The sequence below is a fragment of the Pipistrellus kuhlii genome, unplaced genomic scaffold (genome assembly GCF_014108245.1).
Source record: "Pipistrellus kuhlii isolate mPipKuh1 unplaced genomic scaffold, mPipKuh1.p scaffold_m20_p_7, whole genome shotgun sequence".
Taxonomy (NCBI): Eukaryota; Metazoa; Chordata; class Mammalia; order Chiroptera; family Vespertilionidae; genus Pipistrellus; species Pipistrellus kuhlii.
Window position 1 is genome coordinate 38075732 of NW_023425573.1, and position 9615 is coordinate 38085346.

Here is a 9615-nt window from a genome sequence, read left to right on the forward strand (position 1 = left end):
AAAATTAAGAGCATCGTTTCTTCATCCTGTGTATGAAGCGCTTTGCTCCTTTCTCTGAATAAAACTTCCAGGCAGTGCAGCTTTGCTCGCTTCTCCTCCCCTCTCAGGGTTTGCTAACTGCTCTTGAGGCACTGAAAGCTTTTTCCTTTCTATTTTACTTCCCTGGCACTCAGAGACCAGGTGGGAGCTCTTTTACCTTCTTCTTGCCACTTCAATCAGAACGAAGGCCGCACTTGCTCTGAGTTGCTTGGCTCCTTTGGCGTGGGTGATGGCTAATTTCTTGCTTTTATCCAGAACTGCCTCATAGGAACCTCACGCTTTTTATAGCAATCCCAGCTCTCTTACCACTCTCCCAGGTCCCCAGATGAGCCACTCACTTCACATGCCAACAAAAATGCTACTCAGCTCCATCACTAGATGGGAAACACACCAACTGTATCAAGCAGAGGAAATGTGTTTGATTAGGATCCATCACATGGATCAAAATGACTTCACTTCTCTCAGATAAACTCCCAATAGTCAAAGTGATCACAGGAATTTGCCATGTCGGATCTGAAAAACTCATCTTTGAAAAATTGAAAGTAGTATTAAAAGAGAATTTGTTTCTTAGAATTATTCCTTGTTGACACTTTGCATACAAATTCATTGTGATAACAGTGTTTAATTAATTACTAGAATATCTTTTATAATGACATAATTGGAGGACTAGAGGAAAAAATCATACATTTCTTTTTGTTTGTTTTTGGTAATGGTGATTCATATGCATTAGAAGTTATCTCAGTCTGATAGTAATTATTATATAGGTTATAATCTTTTTATATAGATTACAAATCTTAAAACAGAATAAAAAGGAGAAGTTTCAAATTAAATATGGCAGAATTATAATATGCACTTGTCTTCTTTTCCAAACTCCCTAAAATGGTATAAAGTAATAAAATAAAATAAAATAAAATAAAAGTATTGACATATGAGGACAGAAGAGGAGACAAAACAGAAGAGATTTCATCAAGTTGTTTTGAAGGTGAAAACTGAGTTGAAGAGTCACTGGTAATCCATTTAGCAGAGTTGGGGAAGTAACAGGGCAGATGCTGCAGTGAGGTATCCAGAAGCAGTGGGCACGCCCTTCTCCCAGCCCCACCAGCTCTATGAAAGTCTAGGTTCACCTCGGAGAAAAAGAATGAAAGAGGCTTTGACTTGGATCCCTGGGATCAGTGGCAGACAGGAGGCTTGAGCTCAAACAGGAATAAAGAAAAAATCTGTGTGAGTCACAGCCTCCCTCCGTCTACTCCCCAAATGCCAGCAGCCCAGTTTCCCAATCAGGAGAGTGGGGGGCTCTTCTTCTTTAAGAAAATCTGAACAGCCTCAGAGAAAAGACTCCAGGATCTCACAGTTAGGAATCTCCCAATAAAAAGGCTGGCTTAAAGCCCAACAGCCCTGCAGTGATGCCCAACCTCAGCTAGCTCACCCCTTCATCCCCCGCACTCAGATTTTCCAAACAATTGTTCAGTGTTTCTGCCTCTAGATGAGCAGGCACTTGAGGAAAATCTCCAGCATGCAGAATAGAGACCAAAATAAACAAGTAGTGGGGCTGGTGGAAAATTTAGCAAGTAAGAAGTAGAAACATGTACACAGGAGATGCAGACCCAAACAGGTGTGGGGAGCAGGAGGAGAGAGTATTGACCTTGGAGAACAAGGACCTGCACCTTGTAAGGAGACCTGCAACCTGGCTGTGCCAAAGTCATCAACGTGCTTTCACTTTCACGGCCTTGGAGAGTAATTCTCTTCTCAGGCTCACCCTGGTTAAAGACCAATCTTGTCTTCAGTGCCTGGAAATCCAAGTCTACTGGTTTCCTGATTTGGGCAACATAGAGGCATGCCCACAGAGTCATATTTGACTTATCTCATGAACACCGCTTCTACCTGATCCACGATGGTTGCTGTTGCACATGTGTCTGCCACTTCATCATAGTCTCACCTCTTTCATATTCCTGAGCATCCGTGATGCTGTGACCTCACCTCCTCCCCTCAACCTGTCTTCAGGATTAGGATCAATACCTGCAGCTGGGCTTTTATTCCTGTGATGGATAGCTTTGGGAACGCTTATCTGGGCTGCCTTGCTGTCTGCATCTGATACTCCAAACTGGCCTTCAGCCTAAGAATCTTAAAAAAATGTCCATACTTTAAGGAAAGATGGATGATCCTCTCTGATCCAAATAAGAAGGAAAATCTTTTTATCAGAATGGGAGCAAAGAGGGAGTTTAGTTCTGTTTCGTTTCAAGGAGTCCTTGAAGAGCTGTTAATAGATTATCTTTCTTTCCCTTAATCATGTTTATGCCCCAAACTCAGGATCATGAAATAGGGCTATAAACAGAAGCAGTTTAGGTCATGAAATAGGGCTATAAACAAAATCCAAATGTCCTTTTGAAAATTTGCCCAGGTTTTCTGTCTCTTCTTCTAGGCTCTAGAAACACTGAGATATCAAGAAATAGCTAAAAAATTCACCCAGAGACTCAAATTAGACCCCCCAGCTGTGATTCTAAACGTTTTCCTCATGATTGCTTGCTTTATAGATCCTCAAGAGCTTTGTTCTTGGGCTTTCAGCTTCAAGGGGGACAAGAGATGCCATAGATTCTACCCCAAATAGTCTTTTTTCATCCCATCCGCTGCAGATAGCTTTGGGATTATGACTAGAGTAAGTTGCTCCCTCATTTCATATTAAGGTTCATTCTCAAGCCTGTCTTTCAAAATCTGCCCATTGAATTTAAATTTTAAAATGCTTATCAAAGACCTAAGATATGCAAAGTATAGAGCTAGCTATCAGAAGCTAGTAGCTAGCCACCCTTCTCCCCCCAGAATGTGGTGGTGGTGATGAACTTTTGACCTCAAGGAGCTTGCAAAGTATAAGATAGAAAATAAGTATGAAAATAATTATAATGTGATAGTGTCATCAGAGAGAAAAAATGAGTACCTACCTGTATAAATTTTGAAGTAGACAAAAGAGAATATTCAACTATTGGGCATTTAGAAAAGAGTCCACGATAGTGTGGAACGTTATTTGAGCGAAATCTGGAAGGAGTAAGATTTCAAGCATTGGTAGAGTTTGACAGGACAGTTTGTTGGTTTAAAAAATAAAGAATTGCAGTCTAACTCGGAAGAACTAGGCATTAGTGTCAGTTTTAAACTGATTTAAGTTGTTTTCCTTTAGTACTGCTATAAAGGAATAGATATGTCACTAAGAAATCTAACTGTAGAGCAAATTTCTGCACAGTGCATCAGGGATCCAGCCAGGTCAAAATGTTGTTTCCCCCCTAGTAGCTAACTATTTAAACCTGAAATGCATTTTGGAGGTGGAGAAAACCAAAGAGGTAGAAGAGTGAAAACTGATAGTTTCATTAGAACTTTTAAAGATTTAAAAAATTCAATTAAAATAATTTGAAGAGCTGTGAGAGATTACAAAGCAAGGCAAAAACGTCTGTTTGGAGATGCATGCAAACTATATGGGAGGCCACAGATAACCGTACCACACAGCTCCGGCCCTGGGGATGGTGCCCTGAGAGCCCGGGGTGGCGAAGCAAAGCTTATGACGGATTCAGAGCAGGAACAGTGAGGGACATGGGAGGAGCTAACAGCACCACGACAGGGAAGGAAGATCAGCTTTTTGAGTAAAGGTGGGGCAACCATGGGGCACTCTATGAAGAGGTCAGGGAGGATAAGCTCTGAAGCAAAGACTTGTTGGCTTTTAGACTTAGGACACCTCTGTGACTTTCCAGAATGCAAGAGCCATGATGTGGGTCAAAAGGATGTCAGAAAAGAGAAAATTGAGATAGCTGCCCTGCCAAGAAGTTTGTGAGGAAAGTGGGAGCAGAGATAGCTGACAGACAGCAGTGCCAAGAGCTGGGACTGGCCTGAAGGGGAAGAGAAATGAAAGACAGAAATGGAGTGAAAAGGAGTTAAGGATCTAGACTTCAGGATGGACAGGAAGAGCCAAGAGAGGCGGGACTGAAGAGGTGGTGATGACACCAAGCTGTTTATGGTACATGACAAGCCACCCTTTTGCAAGAAAAGATAATAATCTCTACTTCACCCCATATGCCTCTGGTTTTAGTTGAAAATTTAGTAGGGAAGTTAACTCCTAAAATAAAGTTCCTTAAAAAACACACATACACACACACACACACACACACACACACACACAGAATAATGAAATACATCCAAATTTTGCTTTAGTCAGGTTGATTGGAGAAGTGGAACCATTATGAGTAGTATAAAGGATTCCTCTAGGGATTAGACCTGGCAGGATCCCTGGAGCATGTTGCACAGTTAGGTAAGCCTGCTGTTCCTGTGTCTGAGGGTGGACCTGAGATTATCAGGGCCAGCAATCAGAATGGGACAGTAGACATGAAGTGAGAGAGAGGTGAGGACAGATGGGCATTAGGGAAGAGGAGCTGGAAAACCGCATCTGTTTCTCACTGGAATCAGTTCAGTCTCTAGGCACCTGCAAGCCTCCAACTATGGGATGTCTGCGTTGAACTGATGCAAGTCACCAGGAACCACCACACACCTGCCCTAGAGTCCCTTGGACACTGAACAAGACCTTTGTTCCCAGGTTTGAGAATCATAACTTCAAAGCAATAGTTCCCAAAGCAGTGGTCAGAAAGACAGCCTCATCTGAATTGCCTGGCAAAATCTTTTCAATGCAGCTGACTCAGTAGAGCTGAAAGGGTCTGAAAACCAGTCACAGATCAATAGATATTATTTACAATGGTTCACACCCTTTTCTTTCCCCTTATAGTGGGCTGAATGGTGGCTCCCAAACGACACGACCACATGTTAACCTCCAGAACCTTATTTGGGAAAGGGGTCTTTGCAGGTATAATTAAATTAAGTGTCTCGAAACGATGTCATCCTAGATTCTCCAGGAGGGCCTAAATCCAATGACAAGTGTCAGACAGAGGAGAAGACCATGTAAAGACAAGGAAGAAACTGGGGTTGTGCAGCCACAAGCCAAGGAATGTCTGGAGCCACCAAAGGGTGAAAGGGGCAAGGAAGGATCCTCCTCTAGAGTCGTCAAAGGCTGTGAGGCCTTTGCAGACCCCTTGGTTTCAGACTTCTGGCCTCCAGAACTCTGAAACGATACATTCCTGTTGTTTTAAGCCATCGGATTTGTGCAATTTGTTGTGGCAGCCATGGGACACTAATATACACCTTCATGTCTCCTCATGATCCTGCAAATAAAAGTTAATGCCTGGTACTGTAGGGTTTCCAGGACAGCGTTCCCACATCACGGACAGGCAGCAGCTCTAATGGGCTGGTGGATAATGCCTTACCACTTGTTGAATAATTTGCAGAACAGCATGAATAAAAGTATAAGCATGTTATTGAACGTTTTGGAGGTAAACACCAGAAGAGCAATATAAAACAAAAATGGTTTCAAAAATGGTTAGGAGATTAGGCCAGGCAGGAAGGGAAAGCTATCTTTTCATTTTGTTGTCTTCTGTGCTGTTTGAAATTTTATTTTCCATGTGCATATTATTTTTAAATCACTGGAAATAAGAAAACAGCAGGTAATTCTGATACTCAGGCCTATTGGAGAATGCCTGCCCTAGAGAACAGATAAAAGATTTACAAGAGAGTCAACCCAAGGCAAATGAGGAAACAGATAAGGTCCGTTCTATAAGTTTTCAATCTGGGTGATTCTGAGGGTCAAGGAAGAAAGGCCGGGTATCTGAATAACCAGAGGTTACCTGTTTCTAAGCTTCATTGCATTCAGAGCCTTTGTCACTCTTGAGATGACCATATTTCAGCCAGTTCTGAGGTCTGTGTTGGAAGGTCATTCATCCATGGGTATAGATGCTGCTTTGAACATCATATGTATAGCACATTTGCCTAACTCCTGGGATATGATGAGGAGTGATTATCACATATCTAAAGTCACACTAATATTTATATGAAAAGAAAGTCACACCACAAAGTCTTGAGAAAAGTTCATGCTGCTTTGTTTGTCAGCCCCCATGACCACCAGTAAGATTTGCCAAAAGTTCTGGTTGCAAAACACTGATTTTATAAGAGCAATAAAGTTTATAAATGGCAAAAATATGAGCTTGTTTACTCCTGGGAGATTTTATTACTCATGTAAACTATTAGTCAAAGACAGAGGTTGTGATGCAAGTTACAAAACTTTTCATGAACCCAGAAAGATTCCCCAAGAAGAGAGATTCAAGAGAAATTATTTTTGCAAAATCTTGGGATTTCTTTTCTTTTCTTTTCTTTTTTAAAAATATATTTTATTGATTTTTTACAGAGAGGAAGGGAGAGGGATTGAGAGCCGGAAACATCAATGAGAGAGAGACATCAATCAGCTGCTTCCTGCACACCCCCCACTGGGGATGTGCCCACAACCAATGTACATGCCCTTGACTGGAATCGAACCCGGGACCCCTCAGTCCACAGGCCGATGCTCTATCCACTGAGCCAAACCGGTTTCGGCAAAATCTTGGGATTTCTTAATCCTTCAATTAAAAAGCCAGACTCCAGTCCTGGAGTAAAGATAACGGTCAGTCAGGATCTTTGTAATAAGACCAAAATGGAGGGAGGCAGGGTTTATTTTAAGGGTTCTCTTACAGTTGGCTGTTTGAATCAACAGAAACTTTATGGGATATCTGCTGTTTAATCCTAACAAGCTGTCCTGAACCTACTGAGTCATACACTGCTGGAGGGTGCTTGAATTTTGTTGCCTGACTAGAAGCTGTTCAGCAGGTTCTTCCAGGAAGCATGCTCATTGCTGTTTTTCAGGGTCATTTGTGCATCTCTTTCATTGGCCTGTACTCAACACAAGGTCCTCCATTTCTCAGTCAGCCTGGTTCCTTCCGGTTACTAATCTCTCTAGTCCGTGGCTGCTCATGAGAAGCTGAATGTACTTACCCTGTTTCCCCGAAAATAAGACAGTGTCTTATATTAATTTTTTCTCCCAAAGTTGCACTAGGTCTTATTTTCAGGGGATGTCTTATCTTTCCATGCGCTAGGTCTTATTTTCGGAGAATGTCTTATTTTCGGGGAAACAAGGGTGGTATGAGTGAGATGAATCTGTTTTCCTTTCCTATTAATATATCTGCTTTGATTTTCCATAAAATGCATTGTCCACATTCTAACTATAGGTTTTCTTCCCACATAACATCATGCTGGAAATTCAAAAATAGCAATGACACAATTAATTTCCCCATAGGAGCCATTGTCCCTTTCTTTAGGCAGGACTAGAGGGTTGTCATAGATTCATAAACAAACTGAAGCATGACCCTAATACTCTAGTGATGGTAGTGAGATTTTTTGTTTTCCTTCCACTCTCCAGGCATTCATTTCTGTCTTTCTTCCTTACCTCATACTAGGCTTTCCAGACTTTTAGCTATCTATCAATAATTTGGATGTTCCTGATCCTTCCCTAATGGGACTGATTGGCCTTAATCACCTGTCTCCTCTGATTGGTCCAGAGGGGAGCACGTGACACAAGTTGGTCTAAGCAGAAGGAAGCTCTGATAGAGGAAAACAAACATGCATTTTCTCCTATAGCAGCATGGCTCAGTGGTTGAGCATCAACCTATGAACCAGGAGGTCATGGTTTGATTCCCGGTCAGGGCACATACCCAGGTTGCAGGCTAAATCCCCTTTGTTGGGCGTGCAGGAGGCAGCTAGTCAATGAGTCTCTCTCATCATTGACACTTCTGTCTCTCTCTCTCTCTTCCTCTCTGAAACCAATAAAAATATATTTTAAAAGAAAAAGAATTAAGACCTATCTAACTCCAGTAGTTGCTGCCAACCATTCTGCAACAATAGGAGAAACTGACACAGTGCAAGGCAGAGCCGAGAGAAGAAAGGCTGGATGACCCTGATGACATGGTTGAGCTTTTGGACTAATTCTTGCATAGAGATTCCCATACCTCTGGATTCTCTGACAGTAAGTTCCTTTTGATTATTTGAACCAATTTGAGTTAAGTTTCTCTTATATACAACTGAAAGCTCACTGATACAATGACCAACACCAAAGTGTCATCTCATCCCATGCAAATCCCTTGATTTCATCTCCAAGAGGAAGAATGAAATGTTGGGGCCACTCCTAAATGACTCTCATGACTAGGGACCTCAAAACACTTCTAGGACTCTCTCCCTTGCCTCTGCCTACAGAGGTGGCAGCCATCTCCTACTCAGCACCACAGCTGCCCGCAGACCCCTCATGAAACTCAACATTATAAAAAAGAGGAGCAGGAAGTTCATCTGGCACCAGTCAGACCCATAGGTCAAAATTAAGCAGAACTGGCAGAAACCCAGAGACATTGGCAACAAGGTATACAGAAGATTCCAGAGCCAGATCTTGATGCCCAACATGGGATATGGGAGCAACAAGAAAACAAAGCACACACTGTGATAGTGGCTTTTGAAAGTTCCTGGTCTGCAGTGTCAAGGAGCTTGAAGTGCTGCTGATGGGCAACAGACCTCACTTTGCCGAGGTTGCTCACAACGTCTCCTCGAAGAACCGCAAAGCCATTGTGGAAAGAGCAGCCCAGCTGGCCGTCAGAGTCACCAATCCCAATGCCAGGCTACGGAGCAAAGAAGATGAATAGACAGATTGTGTGCACATTGTATCTGTATTAATAAAACCATAAAATTCTGCCATCTGGCATTTCAAACAAAAACACAACACAAAACAAGAAAAACAAAACACTTCCAGAAATCCATGCACAGGATTTTAGTTTGGGATTTGATTTTTAGATGAATCTGCCATCTCCAAGATTCCTTGGTATTTACTGAGCAATGAATGCTCCAATCATCTGGAGGGGAGACAGCCCAGGAACACCTCGCTTCTCTAGGATCACTGGGTGTCAGGATGAACTCTGGTCACTGCCCAAGAAAAGTCGTGGTCACTCCAGGGTTTGGCCAGAATTAGGGCAACTTCCTATACTAGTCCCCTTGCATTTACTCTTCTGCTTCCCAGAAATAGTATTTACAAATCAGCAGGATGAAGCAATTTATGATACAGAGTTCCTTAGTTTTACCACTGAGTTCTGTGAGAAGGAGAACCACAGAGGGATCCAAGAAAATATTTCTACAGGGTCAGTCTGTGAACACAGGTACTTTAAAATCTTTTCAATGGGTTTTGGGTATGTGGTTGAATAATACATTTACCTATTTATACCTTACCTCCAAAAATTACTTGAGGTGGCTTTAAAAATACATAGAATAGTTAGGATTAAGCAAATAGATGGAGTCAACATAGAAGTAAAGATAGGAAAATAAAATGAACAAGGTATATAAAACTATTTTATGATATCTATGCAGTTGCTATTGATGGACAGCATATTTGTCTCTGACCTCTCAAATTAGCCAAAGCAAAGAAGGAAACATACCTATAAAGATTCATAAAGTCCAACAGATTTTTTTTTAAGAAAGAAAAGAAAGGAAACAAGCAAAAGTAGTTGCACAGGAAAGAACAGTTTTCCTGGGAAAATTCTCTCTTACGTGAATTTATGGAAGGGACACTGTGCTACAGAGAACCTCCAGGAGCAAATTTTGGAAAACATGTCAGCATAGCTAGTATGACATGATAGTATAACCTCACAGCACTAT

General features: G+C 41.8%; 1 pseudogene; it reads left to right on the top strand.

Annotated features, from left to right (window-relative positions):
• The first annotated feature begins 1622 nt into the window (after positions 1-1622).
• Positions 1623-8671, top strand: LOC118709283 (annotated as a pseudogene).
• Positions 8672-9615: the final 944 nt, after the last annotated feature.